This window comes from Orycteropus afer, unplaced genomic scaffold (assembly GCF_000298275.1).
Source record: "Orycteropus afer afer isolate SDZICR_OR568_19922 unplaced genomic scaffold, OryAfe1.0 scaffold00119, whole genome shotgun sequence".
NCBI lineage: Eukaryota > Metazoa > Chordata > Mammalia > Tubulidentata > Orycteropodidae > Orycteropus > Orycteropus afer.
This window is the reverse complement of record NW_006921706.1, coordinates 4,054,804-4,070,939: the sequence shown is the minus strand read 5'-3', so window position 1 is coordinate 4,070,939 and position 16,136 is coordinate 4,054,804.

The window sequence follows — 16,136 nt, the reverse complement described above, 5'->3', positions numbered from 1 at the left end:
GTATTTGAAATTGGAATTCTTGTGCACTGCTGGTGGGATTGTAAAATGGTACAACCATTGTGCCATATGGATGGCCTTTCCTGAAAAAACTGAAAATTGAAATACCATTTGACCCAGAAATTCCATTACTAGGAATATATCCTAAAGAGGTGAGAGACAGTGCATGAACAAACATATATACACCTATGTTCATAGCAGCACAATTCACTATAGCAAAGAGATGGAAACAACTTAAATGCCCATCAACAGATGAGTGAATAACTAAATTATGGTACATGCACACAAGGGAATACTATGCTACATTAAAGAACAATGAGGGATACTTGAATCATCTCACAATATGGGTGAGCCTGGAGGGCATTATGCTGAGTGAAGTAAGTCAATCACAGAAGGACAAGTACGGTATGAGTCCATTACTATAAAAAGACAAAGAAGAGTTTGCTTGTGAAAGGGGACTCACATTGTAGGTTACTGGGGTGGGGAGGGAAGAGGAGGGATTTATATCAGGCTAGTTGGGTCCCACATGCTGACATGGGTAAGGAGAGGGATATATGCAAAGATATATGGAAAGAGTCTGAGCCTGCCATGATAACATTAGGAAAAGGGAGGACATAGAACTGTGCACATAGGACATAGATGACAGATGCTAATATCAACTAGTTTGCCCACAATACTATATTACCATTAACACCAAACACCAGGCTACAGATAAACACATAAACACCTGAGAGGACCAGATAGGGATCAGTGAACAGGAGTATACTCTAGATCAAGGATATATTCAGCTGAGGCTAATCTTTCACAGATACCAGTGATACAAAATACTTGCAATCCTTACAGAAACAATAGAAGATAGACACAGAGTAATCCCTCACAACCAGACACTACGGGGGAGAGATCCAATAGATCTATTGTCTCAGGACCATAGTACTGGGGGACACCAGACACAATTGACACAACAAAATATATAAAAGCCTCATTCCTCATCCTACATTGGTGAGTAGCAACTGGGATCTTAAAATCTTTCAAGCAGCCATCTAAGGTACAGCTAATGGTCTCCTAGCATTGGAAGTGAAGAAGAGTGCAAAAAAAACAAGGGCATTTGGAAGCAATCAGCTCTAGGACACGATGGCCCTCGAGACCAGAACTAGATGGTGCCCATCTACTAATGCCAACCACTCAGGAAAGGATCAAAATTGGAGATCCTGGGTAGAGTTTGGGGAAAAACATGGAACAAAGTCCAAAAACTCAATAATGACCAAAATTACTGGCTGGACGGTGTGATAGTTGGAGCTGTATGTCAGCTTGGCTGGACCACAATTCTGTGTGGTTTACACAATTGTGATGTGGGTTGTTCCCATAATGGGATTAGATGTGTATGTTCTGAGCAGCCAATCCATTGAAAGCGAGTTTAGTTAGGGGTGTGGCCTTCTTCCAGTATATTTATGGACATCCTGGGAAAGGGGACTTTCTTCTGTGGAACAGAAGCCTACAACAGTCCGTGAGTGAACAATCCACCATTCAGCCTGGAGATCTTGGATTTGTCATTGCTTGGAGTCAACAGCCAATATGCTGCCCGCCACCCTTGGACTCATCAGCTCCTGGAGCTGTGTGAGTCAGGAAAAGCCTCCATCCTGTTTGATCCAAGAACTTGGGACTTGCCAGCTTCTATAAGTGTGTGAGCCATTTTCCTAAGATAAATTTCTTTTTCTCTTTTCCTCTATAAGCTTTATTGGTTTTGCTTCTCTAGAGAACCCAGTCTGACATATTTGATACCAAGAGTGGTGTGGTTCTAGAGAGAAAAAAATCCTAAATTGGTTCTCCAATTTGCTTAATTATAAAGGCACTGGTAATATGTATGTAAGCCTGGATTTGACAGTGGGAACTTCCCTAATTTAACTAAGATACTTAACTACAATGAGGCTGATTGGACCCCGTGGTAGTAGGGGCCAAGTGGCAGTAGTTAATGGATAAAGGCAAGGTGGGCTTGGTTACCATAATGGTCAGTAGAGTAGAAACAGTAATTAGAATACTCTGACTTGTGTGGAATTATGGCATTGGTTACTTAGTCATGGTGTTCCTAGGGGTGAAGTACATGACAAACCTACTAAATTTTACTTGATCTCTATAGAATTCTAGGTCATATGAACAGCAGCCTAAATTGAATTGCCAGAATAGGTAGTCATGGCGTCTCAATCAATTCCAAGACTTGAATCAGTTTAAAGACCCACAACCCCTTGAATGAAGGGGAGGCTGGGTGCCCTTGAGGAAGGACCCCACTACATTGCCCAAAATTTATAATGTCACTTTCTCCCAGACTTCTCCAAAGGGATCTGAGGCCTTTTATAAGAATGATTGTTCATTGGGGAAAAGGAAATAATCAGAGTTTTTCAGGGATTACTGGACACTGGCTCTGAACTAACACTAATTCCAGGAGACCCAAAGCGTCATTGTGGCCCACAAGTCAGACTGGGGCATGTGGAGGTCAAGTTATTGATGGAGTCTTAGCTAAGGTGCATCTCACAATGGGTCCAGTGGGTCCACAAACCCATCCTGTAGTGATCTTCCCAGTTCCAGAATGCAAAATTGGAATAGATATACTGAGCAATTGGCAGAATTCTTAACCTGGGTTCCTGACATGTGGAGTAAGGACTATTATGGTAGGAAAAGCCAAGTGGAAGCCACTAGAACTGCCTCTATCTAGAAAAACAGTAAACCAAAAGCAATACCTTATCCCTGGAGGGGTTGCAGAGATTACTGGTACCATCAAGGACTTGAAGGATGCAGGGGTGATGATTCCCACCACATCCCCATTTAATTTGCCTATTTGACCAGTGCAAAAAACAGATGGATCTTGGAGAATGACAGTAGATTACAGTGAACTTAATCAGGTGGTGACTCCAATTGCAGCTACTATTCCTGATGTGGTTTCATTGCTTGAGAAAATTATTACATCTCCTGGTACTTGGTATGCAGCTATTGATCTGGCCAATGCCTTTTTCTTGATACCAATTTAATCAGAAGCAGTTTCCCTTCAGCTGGCAAGTCCAACAACATACTTTCACGCTGCTTCCTGTGCACTATTCCCCAGAACTATGTCATAATTTAGTCCGTAGGGATCTTGATTGTCTTTCATTTCCAAAAGGCATCAAACTGGTCCATTACATTGATGACATTATGCTGATTGGATCTAGTAAGGAAGAAGTATCAATGACTCTAGACTTATTGGTGAGACATATGTGTGCTAGAGATTGAGAAATTAACCCAACAAAAATTCAGGCACTTCCACCTCAGTGAAATTTCTGGGGGTCCAATGGTGTGGGGCATGTTGAGATATTCCTACTAAAATGAAGGATAAGTTATTGTACCTGGCTTGCCCCACAACTACAAAGGAGGCACAATGTCGGGTGGGACTCTGGATTTTGGAGGCAACATATCCCTCATCTGGGTGTGTTTCTTCATCCTATTTATCAAATGACTCAGAAAGCTGCTAGTTTTGAGTGGGTCCCAGAACAACAGAAGGCTCTGCAACAGGTTCAGGCTGCATTTCAGGCTGCTCTGTCACTTGGGCCTATGATCCAGCTGATCCAATGGTGCTTGAAGTGTCTGTAGTAGATAGAGATGCTGTTTGGAGCCTGTGGCAGGTTCCTATTGGTGAATCACAATGCAGACACTTGGGATTTTGGAGCAAAGCCCTGCCATCCTCTGCAGATAGCTACTCTCCTTTTGTTACTGGGCTTTAATAGAGACTGAATGCTCAACCATGGGCCACCAGGTCACCATGAGGCCTGAGCTGCCCATCATGAACTGGATGTTGTCTGACTCACAGAGTCATAAAGTTAGACATGCACAGCAGCACTCCATCATTAAATGGAAGTGGTATATGAGAGATCACAAGCAGGACCTGAAGGCACAGGTAAGTTTCATGAGGAAGTGGCCCAAATACCTATGGTCTCTACTCCAGTCACATTACCTTCCCTCTCCTAGTCTGCACCTATGGCCTCATGGGGAGTTCTTTATGATCAGTTGACTGAGGAAGAGAAAACTCATGCCTGGTTTACAGATGGTTCAGTGTGATATGCAGGCACCACTTGAAAGTGGATACAGTGACACTTCAGCCCCTTTCTCAGACTTCCTTGAAGGACTGTGGTCAAAGGAAATCCTCCCAATGGGCAGGACTTTGAACCTTTCATATGACTGTTCACTTTGCATGGAATAAGAAATGTCCAGATGTGCAACTATATACAAATTCATAGGCTGTGGCTAATGCCTTGGCTCAATGGTCTGGGACTTGGAAGTAGCATGATTGGAAAAATGGTTTCAAGGATGTATGGCAAAGAGGTATGTGGATAGATTTCTCTGACTGGGCCAAAGGAGTAAAGATATTTGTGTCTCATGTGAATGTCCACCAAAAGGTGACCCCGGCAGAGGAGGACTTTAACAATCAGGTGGATAGGATGACACATTCAGTGGAAACCAGCCATCTTTTTCCCCAGCTACTCCCGTCATTGTTCAATGAGCCCATAAACAAAGTGGCCATGGTGGTAGGGATAGAGGTTATACATGGGCTGAGCAACATGGACTCCCACTTACCAAGCCTGGTTTGGCTACCGCCACTGTTGAGTGCCCAATCTGCCAGCATCAGGGACCAACACTGAGTCTGCAGTATGGAACTATACCTCGGGGTGATCAGCCAGCAATCTGGTGGCAGGTTGATTACGTTGGACCACTTCAATCATGGAAAGGACAGCATTTTGTTCTTATTGGAATAGATACTTATTATGGATATGGATTCACCTTCCCTGCATGCCATGCTTCTACCAAAACCACCATCCATGGACTTACAGAATGCCTCATCCACTATCATGGTATCCCACACAGCATTGCTTCAGATCAAGGGACTCATTTCACAAGAAATGAAGTGTGGCAATGGGCCTATGCTCATGGAATTCACTGGTCTTACCATGTTCCCCATCATCCTGAAACATGGCTTGATAGAACAATGGAACAGCCTACTGAAAACACAATTATGGCACCAGCTAAGTGTCAATACCTTGAAAGGTTGGGGCAATGTTCTCCAGGAGGTTGCATATGCTCTAAATCAGGATTCAATATACAGTGCTGTTTCTCCAATAGCCAAGATTTATGGGTCCAGGAACCAAGGGGTGGAAAGGGAGTGGTACCACTCACTATTACCCCTAGTGACCCACTCAAAAAATTTTTTGCTTCCTGTCCCTGCTACCCTATGCTCTGCAGGTCTGGAGATCTTAGTCCCCCCAAAGGGAGGACCACTCCCACCTGGAGACACAATACTGATTGCATTGAACTGGGAATTAAGAATGCCACCCGGCCATTTTGGCTTCCTCTTGTCTCTGGATCAACAGACAAAGAAGGGCATTACTATACTATCTGGTGTGATAGATCCCAATTGCCAAGGGGAAATTGGATTGACAGTACATAATGGAGGTAAAGAAGAATATGTCTGGAATACAGGAAATTCTTTAATACGTCTCTTAGTACTACCAATCCTTGTGATTAAAGTCAATGGAAAATTATAGCAACCCAATTCTGATATGACTTCTAATGGCCCAGACCCTTCAGGAATGAAGGTTTGGGTCATCCCACCAGCAAAGAACCATGACCAGTTGAGGTGCTTGCTGAGGGAAAGGGAAATACAGAGTGGGTAGTGGAAGAAGGTAGTTCTGAACATCAGCTATGACCATGTGACCAGCTGCAGAAATGAGGACTGTGATTGTTATATTTCTTCATTGTATATGTGCATCATATTTTTATTTCCTTGTTATGAACTGTGAAATGTAAATAAGGTTAATGTGTTTCGGTTGTAAGTGTGTTAGCATATCATGTTAGGCATAAATATGACTTTATGATTGTCCTTATTTAGAGATTATATGTGGTTAAGAAGATTTTTATAATTGCCAAGTTGAGAAGGGGTGAACTGTGATAGTTGGAGCCATGTGTCAACTTGGCTGGACCACAATTCTGTGTGGTTTATGCAAATGTGATGTGGGTTGTTCCCATGATGGGATCGGATGTACATGTTTTGAGCAGCCAGTCTGTTGAAAGAGACTTTCCCTGGGTTGTGGCCTGCTTCCAGTATATATATGAACATCCTGGGAAAAGGGACATTCTTCTGTGGATCGGGATTCTGTTGTACTGCCTACAACAGTCCATGAGTGAACAATCCACCATTCAGCCTAGAGATCTTGGATTCATCATTCTTTGGAGTCAACAGCTGGTATACTACCTGCCAACCTTGAGCTAATCAGCTCCTAAAGCTACGTGAGTGGGGGAAAAGCCTCCAGCTAGATGATTAATTCAAGAACTTGGGACTTGCCAAATTCGTTAAGTGTGTGAGCCATTTCCCTAAGATAAATGTCTCTTTCTCTCGATATATATATATGAGCTTTATTGATTTTGCTTCTCTAGAAAATCCAGTCTAACACAGATGAAATCTAGTGAGGCCCTCAATACTATGGCCCTGGAATACATTCTGCACCTGTAATAAAATTCACTCCCAGGGGCTGGCTCTCAGCCCAATTGTTAACAAGATGTATATGCAGACCACTCAACCCAGTGTGATGCACTCACATATTCTATGGAAATATATCCCTTGGAGCAGTAGACCATGGAGCACCAGAGGGGCCACATTCACATGGAGGTAATGCAGAACAAGCAGGAGTACATAACTATGAGGGGTACAGAGATACAGTTATTGAACAGGGAGAGGAGGAGACTGGGTTGGGGTTGGACATGGTAAATGGGGAGTAAAACTAAATGTACATGTAATATTGAATGTAAAACAAGTTCTTGAAATAAATTTTAAAAAAAATACTTCCTTAGACAAGCATTGTTGAAAAATTGAAAAAAAAAAAAAAATCTACTACTTTGAGCAACTATAAAATAAGAAACAGAATTTTCTACAATCACCTATGAAGTCTATAAAATTAAGTACAGATCTTTTAAACACTGCTAAGGAGGTGGGGGATATAAAAATGAACTACATATGCAAGATCAGACAAATGTATATCTCTGAGATAAATCTAGATAAAATTTTTCATACTTTTCTTAGGAAGGAGAGATTAAAGATCAAAACTTGGTTGCTATATGATATTTGCAATTATTATATACAAACACACACATATATTTCACAAAGACATCCTATACTTAGCTAAAGAAGCCCCAGTAATGCAGTGGTTGAACTCTGGACTGCTAATCAAAAGATGGGCTGTTTGAGTCCACCAGCAGGTCCATGGGAGAAAAGACCTGGTGATCTTCTCCCATAAAAATGAACCAAACTCAGGGATGTCAAGTGGATTCTGACTCCTAGTGACCCTATAGTACAGAGTAAGACTGCCCCCATAGGGAGTCCAAGGCTGAAATATTTAATGAAACAGACTGTCACTTCTTTCTCCTACAGAGGAGCTGCTATATTTGAACTGCTAACAAGAGCACATAACAACAACAACATTCTGATTAGCAACCAGCTCTTAACCACTGTGCCACCAGGGGTCCTCTGCAAAGGAGGTTTCCTAAACCTATGAAACTCTGTGGGGCAGTTCTAGTCAGAAATGACTGAATGGCACACAACAATAACACATTTAGCTAATAACTACACAAACCTGTAGGCATTCAGGTTTAGTTACATAGCCTTTACCATTATTATTTTACAAGGCAGAATTAATCATCTTCAGCTAATCTTTTATCATCTTTATAAATTTTTGAATTAAAATTTTGCTTTAGTTTACTAAAGAGGGTTAACTGGGTCGATTGAACAATATCTAACCATTTAGGCAAGGCTCCCCCCTGTTAGAAACTCACTTGTAGAATGCAAGTGTCCTGTGGCATATTGTTGCCTGGATACATTGTTGTTATGTTGTTAGGTGCCATCCAGTCACTTCCGACTCATAGCGACCCCATGCACAGCAGAAAGAAACACTGCCTGATCCTGGGCCAGCTCCATGATCCTTGCTATACTTGAGCCCATTGTCACAGCCACAGTGTCAATCCATCTCGTCGAAGGCCTTCCCCTCCTTCGTCGACTCTCCACCTTACCAAGCATGACATCCTTCTCCAGGGAATGGTGCCCTCTGACAACATGACCTAAATAGGTGAGACAAAGTCTGGCCATCCTCACTTCCAAGGAGCATCTCGGCTGCACTTCTTCCAGGACAGATCTGTTAGTTCTTTTGGCAATCCATGATACCTTCAGCATTCTTCGCCAGCACCACAACTCAAAAGCATCAATTCTTCTTCGGTGTTCCTTATTCATTGTCCAGCTCTCACATGTATACGAGGCAATTGGAAATGTCATGGCATGTGTCAGGCTCACCTCAGTCCTCAAGGAGACATCCTTGCTCCTCAACACTTGAAAGAGTTCCTTCGCAGCTGACCTGCCCAGTGCTACACGTCGTCTAGTGTCCTGACTGCTGCTTCCATTGGCCTTGATTGTAGAACCAAACAATGTGAATTCTTTGACAACCTCAATCTTTTCTCCATTTATCCTGATACTGCTTATTGTTCCAGTTGTGAGGATTTTTATCTTCTTTATATTGAGATGAAATCCATATTGCAGACTGTGTTCCTCAATCTTCATCAGAAAGTGCCTCAAGTCATACTCACTTTCAGCAAGAAAAGTTGTATCATCAGTGTATCTCAGGTTGTTAATGATTCTTCCTCCAATCCTGATGCCACATTTTTCTTCATATAGTCTAGCTTCTCGGATTATTTGTTCAGCATATAGATTGAATAAGTATGGGGACAGGATACAACCCTGACACACTCCCTTCCTGATTTTAAACCACGCAGTGTCCCCTTGTTCTGTTCAAATGACAGCCTCCTGGTTAAGGTACAGGTTCCTCATGAGTACAATCAAGTGTTTGGGAATTCCCATTCTTCTCAATGTTATCCATAATTTGTCATGATCCACACAATCAAATGCCTTTGCATAGTCAATAAAACACAAGTAAACATCTTTCTGGTATTCTTTGCCTTGATCCAAGATCCATCTGACAGCAGCTATGATATCCCTTGTTCCACGTCCTCTTCTGAATCCAGCTTGCACCTCTGGAAGTTCTCTGTCAATATACTGCTGCAACCGTTTTTGAATTATTTTCAGTAAGATCTTACTTGCATGTGATACTAATGATATTGTTTGATAATTTCCACATTGTGTGGGATCACCTTTCTTTGGAATGGGTACAAATATGAATCTCTTCCTGTCAGTTGGTCAGGTAGCTGTTTTTCAAATCTCTTGGCATAACTGAGTGAGTGCCTCCAGTGCAGCATCCATTTGTTGAAATATCTCAATGGGTATCCCATCAATTCCCAGAGCCTTGTTCTTCGCCAATTCTCTCATTGCAGCTTCAACTTCCTCCTTCAGTACCATTGGCTCTAGATCATATGCCACCTCCTGAAATGGATGAAGATCGACCAGTTCTTTTTGGTACAGTGACTCTGTGTATTCCTTCCATCTTCTTTTGATGTTCCCTGCATCATTCAATGTTTTTCCCTTAGAATCTTTCAATATTGCAACTCGAGGCTTCAATTTTTTCTTCAGTTCTTTCAGTTTGAGAAATGCCGAGCATGTTCTTCCCTTTTGGTTTTCTAACTCTAGGTCTTTGCACATTTCTCTGGATATATTAACTGAATATTAATTTTATATATATATATATACATACATATATATACATACATATATATACATATATATATGTATATATGTATATATATATATAATGGATACATTAACTGAACATTAATTTTTATTTTTTGTCATTTTTATTTTTTTCTTGACATTGTTCAATTATCTTCTGACACTTCAGATCTTTTCAAGAATCTGTGAGTTTGTTTGTTTTTTTTAAGCTACTATGATATTCTAATACATGACCCTGAAACCAACTTACCTAATAAATTCTGGCTAATTCATATATAAGATAAAAATGTAACGGGTGATGCTATTCTCTTAATACTTTATACATTATCTTGAAGAAATGCTGGCAAATCAATACAAATCATTTTGCTTTACCATAGCCTCTATCAATCCTCTACTATTATTTTAGTAATTTCTGGACTGAAAATTTATTTATTTTTACCACAGCAGTATGCCTTCTCTGTATTCTGTCTGTGTTCAACAGTGGTTTACCTCAAGCCAACAACTCATCTTGTTCCTTTGATCTGAGTAATGATCAACCTTCTTAAATTCTTCCCTATTCTTCCAAGGTGAAAATTTTATTTCCCCCAATTATGTAACAAACAGGAGATAAGCTCTGCCTTAATAAATACAAGTTGATGGTGAGAAATGGTTAAGAGCTTCATTTGGTAGATGTTATTTGGTAGACGTTGAAAAACAATTTTCATTGTAGCTTATGAGTTAAAAAATGATCAGATATTGATAACTTAAAGACTGAATTTCCCATCCCACTGATAGCTCAAAAGGAAAGTCAGAAGAAATATGTTTAGTGATTATTTTCTCTTATTTTACCAAAGTCCTATTTTCCCCATCAGTTGGATTAAACTTTAATTGACACTCTGGTCAGGAATTATTTCCTGATTTTTTTAAAAAAGTCATGATATTGATGATGATTGAGCACTTACTACATGCTAATCAATCTCCAGGAGTTTTACATATATTATCTCATTTACTCTTCAAGATGCCTCTATAAGTAAGTGCTATTTTCATCCCTAATTTTTAAATGAAGTAACTGAGACACAGAAAGCTTAACTAACCTATACAATGTTAGACAGTAAGTGATGAAGCCAGGATTGAAATAAAAAGCCCATCCTTCATGTACCTTAGAATACTAGAATAAAAATATACAGAAGGACAGGTTTTAGAGATGTGTGCCAATTGCATGGCAAAAGATGACACAAACATGGAAAAATGACTGGTTGGAAACACATGCTTTTCCTCTTTCCCTTCTCCCCACATTCTCATCACTTTCTTGCTCCTTGTCTTAGCTCTAAATCTGAAAGAGAAGCCAGCACTTCCTCTTGAAATGCAATTTATAATGTCCAGACAATCTGGACAATAAATGAGCTCATCATGAGGTTATGTGACCAAAGTCTCCTTTGTTCATCTTCCTGAGTTTGAGTATTTCTACTTATCATTCAGTCATCAACGATGCAGTGTTGACATCTGTCCTAGGCACCACAAGAGAGACAAAACAAATAAAAGGCATGGGTCCTACCTGCAAAAAGGAGCAAAATAATTGGTAATCCCCAGCACATATGCAGGGGGGAAAAATGACTTAGAGAAATGACCAGCAACATAAAAATGGATGTATATTGTCAAGAGAGCACAACTACACAAAACAAATGTGAGATGAAGTTGTTATCACAATGAAATAGTATTACATAAAGAAGTTTTCCTGGAAAGTGGAGTTGAGAACCAGATTTTAAATTTGTGATAATATTCAGCCAGCAGGCTGTCTTTCTCCCAACAAAGGTAGTGGCAAGACTATCTTAGGCATACAACGCATAAAGAATTAGATAAGACGTAATATTTTACAATTTTACTGTGGACACTGTTTTCCTCTATGTCAAATCTCCTGAGCACTTCCTCTACAACATATTTTCCATGGAAGAGAAAACAGGTAATTCTCATAGCCATGTTCTAGTCCTAGAATGTATAAAATCTGGAGGATTTCTTCAGAGCCGAGAAATGCAAGCTCCAGTTACCTTCTGCCCCTGCTCTCCAAAATCTCTTGAAGAAAATTATATTTTGGTCTTTCTTAGGGAGAAACTAAAATTCTAAGAGCCCTTAAGGGATAGTAGCAGGAACTCAGCTCATCTTCAGCAAGAAGAGAAAGAAAATATGAAAAAAGAAGAAAGAATTCATAATAAAAAAAAAGGGGGCAAAAAGAGGGCAAGAAAGAGTTCACATCAAAAGTTTAAAGAAGATGCCAAAATTTCTACACTTGAAGAATTTTATAAAGTTTATTTCCTTCATAGATGCTTTAAATTTAAAGATATCACATCAAGACTAGTTGCTTTTCAACCTCCTTAGTTAGATTCACCTTTTAACTGAACATTTTGCAAAGTGAAAAGTAAGGTCTAGTTGAAAGCTGAGGGTCAGAACAAGGTGTTTTGGCAGCTTCTGCTCTAAACTTTGATTTAGGAAGAAGGAAGCCCTGATACCTGGCCCTTCACCTACAGATTGGGTTATAGGAGCTCTTCCATCCTTCCACTTTGTAGTAATGAGAGAACATGCACTTTTCCCTTCCCTTTCCTGGTCAGCTTTTTTTGGTATTGACATCTCAAGAGGTTGTTCATGAGACAATTTCTGTAACTAGTGGATGAATTTTTACTAAATTTTGAAGAAACAGATGGCCCTACCTTTTCAGAAGCATAGATCTATACTGCCTTTGATTTCTGGTTGTTCTCTCTCTCTCTCTCTCTCTCTCTCTCTCTGTCACTGAACTTATCTAAATAAATCCTGCTATTCCTATGAATCTCAAAGATGCCACAGGATTTCTCAAGACCACCTGCTGGAGATTTATAAGAAAAGTGATCTCTCATGTTTATAGTTTTTCAAACAGACAAGAAATTCTTGTTACACCAAAAGATTCAGCCAAGCAAAACACTGTCAAAAGTATTGTCTGTTTTCCTGTATTCTTTGCCTTCCTACTGTATCTGCTCTCTAGGTCACTAAGCTAAGAGAACACAAGCAGCTTTTTAGAGCAAACAGTTGAGAATCTGTTTTTCTAAAAGCACCAATTGCTACCTGAATATTAGATTTGATTTTGTAATAAACCAAAAAAAAAAAAAAAAACCTCACTGCCGTAGAGTCAGATCCGACTCATAGTGACCCCTTCTTGGGTTTCCAAAGTGGTATCACTACAAAAGTAGATTGCCCATCCTTCCTTCTGAGGAGGGAGTGGCTAGTGGGTTTGAACCGCCAGCTTTCGGGTTAGCAGTCAAATGCCTTAGGCACTACTCCAATAGATACAACAATATCACTTCTCATCATCCTCATTTCATGTTTCGTGCCTCAGGGGTATGTGCACTATGTTTCTGTAATGTGGTGGAGAAAAGGAAATTGGAGTTCCTTTAAAGCTCTATCAGGCTTGACATTTTTAAATAGGGTGCTGGAACTCAAAATTGAAACAGGATCTATCCCTTCCTTAGAAATATAGCTAAAAATCTCAAAATAATTAATACTAAATCATCCTTTAGTGAAGGAATAAATGACAATATATTAGAGGATGGAGAAGACAATTCTCAGTGATGAGTGCTCTATTTAAATTGACAATCAATGAATTGAATTAAGTGTTCATTACACCAAATAGATTAATCAGTGACAGAGGCTTTGGATTAATTTGACATTATTACATTAAAAAAGTAACAGGAACCTTGTTAAAAAAAAATTGTATACACACACACACACACACATATACATACATATATACATACATACATACATATGTTGTTGTTGTTGTTGTTTGCCGTCGAGTTGGCCCCGACTCATAGCGACCCCTTCTTGGGTTTCCGAGGCAGTATCACTACGGAAGTAGGATTGCCCAACCTTCCTTCCGAGGACTGGCTGGTGGGTTTGAACCGCCAGCCTTCTGGTGAGCAGTCGAGTGCCTTAGGCACTATATATATATACACACACAAATAGATACATATACATACACACACATATACAACATACATATACACACTTTGGAACTGTGGCATTGAAAACCTCTTTAAAGTTTATCTACGCCCATTTCTCTTTATAGGGCTATAACCCTGGAGACTTTCTATCTACTTGTCCCTGCTTCTTTGCCTCAAAATTGTAGGAAGACACAAAGTTTTCTACATTTCTTGGATTACTTTCTCCTCTATATATTAGAAAGAAGAAGATATTTAAATTTTTCTAAATCAGTTTCTGAAAATAGAAAGAAGGAATTATGACACTTCCAAATTATTGCAAGATTTTTATCACAGTAAGTGATATTGGTCCAACTTGATATCCCAATATATTTCCCACAGAATAGCTGAGTCCATTTCCTCTTTAAGCTGTGCAAGAGAAACTGACATTATTAAGTACTTTCTACAATCATACACTAGGCATCCTATAAATAATCTCATTTTATCTTCACAGCAATTCAATGATATAGGTAGTTCGTCCAATTCCCAGATGACAAATCTAAGCTCAAAGAGGCTAGTTAACTTGTCAAGAGTCATAAGCTGAAAAGCAGTGAAGCCAGAATGTGCTATCAGATCTGTCTGACCCTCACATTTGTTTCTTCGTCTCTTTGTACATGGAAAATTCTACATGGTGGTGGGAGAGTACCATCTCTGACAAAGACAGCAATTTGTTCAAATAAAGAAATAAAGCACAAATTAAACATACTGAAAAATAATTTCTTCTCAATTAGAAGAAACAATATACACAAGGACAGACAAAGGAAATCAATGTCTTCTATGATAAAGGCACTATGTGGATCATAACAAATTATGGATAACATTGTGAAGAATGGGAATTCCTGAACACTGAATTGTGCTCATGAAGAATCTGTACACAGATGAAGAGAAGGATGGTCTAACAGAACAAGAGGATATTGTGTGGCTTAAAATCAGGAAAGGTGCACATCAGGGTTGTATCTTTTCACCATATTTATTTAATCTGTATGATGACCAAAAAATCCAAGAAGCTATACGGTATGAAAAGGAATGTAGCATCAGAATTGGAGGAATATTCGTTAATAACCTGTGATATACAGATGACACAACCTTGCTTCTTCAAGTGAAAAAGACCTGAAGCCCTTACTGGTGATGATCAAAGACTGAAGTCTTCAGTATGGCTTACACCTCAGCATAAAGAAAACAAAAATCCTCACAAGTGGGCCAATAAGCAACATTATGATAAATGGATAAAAGATTGAAGCTTTCAAGGATTTCATTTTGCTTGTATCCACAATCAATGCCTATGGAAGCAGCAGTCAAGAAATTAAACATACTTCATTGGGAAAATCTGCTGCAAAATGCCTCTTTAAAGTGTCTAAGAGAAAAAATGTCACTTTGGTGTGTAAAGGGTGCCTGACCCAAGGCATGGTATTTTCAGTAGCGTCATACGCATGTGAAAGCTGAACAAATGACCAAGGAAGACCACAGAACTGACACATTTGAATTTTGGTGTTGGTGAAGAATATTAAATGTACCATGGCCAGCTAGCAGAATTAACAAATCTGACTTGGGGGAAGTACAGCCAGAATAATCCTTAGAAGGAAGAATGGCCACACTTTGTGTCTCATACTTTGATCATATTGTCAGAAGGACCCAGTTCCTGGAAAAGGAGATCAGGCTGGGTAAATAGAGAGTCAGTGAAAAATGGTGTAACAGTCAACAAGGACATAGTGGCTGCAATTATGGGCTGAAGCATGTCAACAATTGTGAGAATAGAACAGGACTGGGCAGTGTTTCATTCTGTCACTATTAATCAAAACCAAGTAGACAGCACCTAACAATAACAGCACAGATCTGTGAACTTCCAGGAATTAAGGTAATTAAGCAACCTGCGTATTTCCATTAATCCTTCTAGCAAGCATTCAGCAAATATTGTTGAATGCCTATTTATGAAGAACTGAAAATACCCATTGGGTTTCCAAGGTGATAAATCTTTATGGAAGTAGATTGTTTCATCTTCCTTCCTCAGAGTGACTTGTGGGTTTGAACTGCCAACCTTCTGGTTAGCAGTCAAATGCCTTAGGCACTGCACCACCAGAGCTCCTTAAAAATATTGTGCTTAAGCCTATATGACTATGACACCAGAAGAACTAGATGGTGCCCAGCTACCACTGTCATCCAGTGGGAAGGGGATCTTTGTAGGAGATCCTTGATAGAGAGGCAGAACACTGTGGAACAAAACTCAAAATCATTTGGACAAAAAAAGAGGGGGGACCAGATTTGCTGGTCCGATAGAGCCTGGTGGAACCACTGAGACTATGGCCCCTAGCTGCCCTTAGGGTCTGGAATTGAACCCACACCTGTGGTTTCCAGCCAAACAAAAGACAGGCATATGAGTTGAACATTTACCTGAGATAGATACACTCCTTGGAGAGAACAATTATGAGAGAAAGAAGGGCTGCTTATGCATAGGGAGACAGCTCAGGGGACAGGAGCCCATGGAG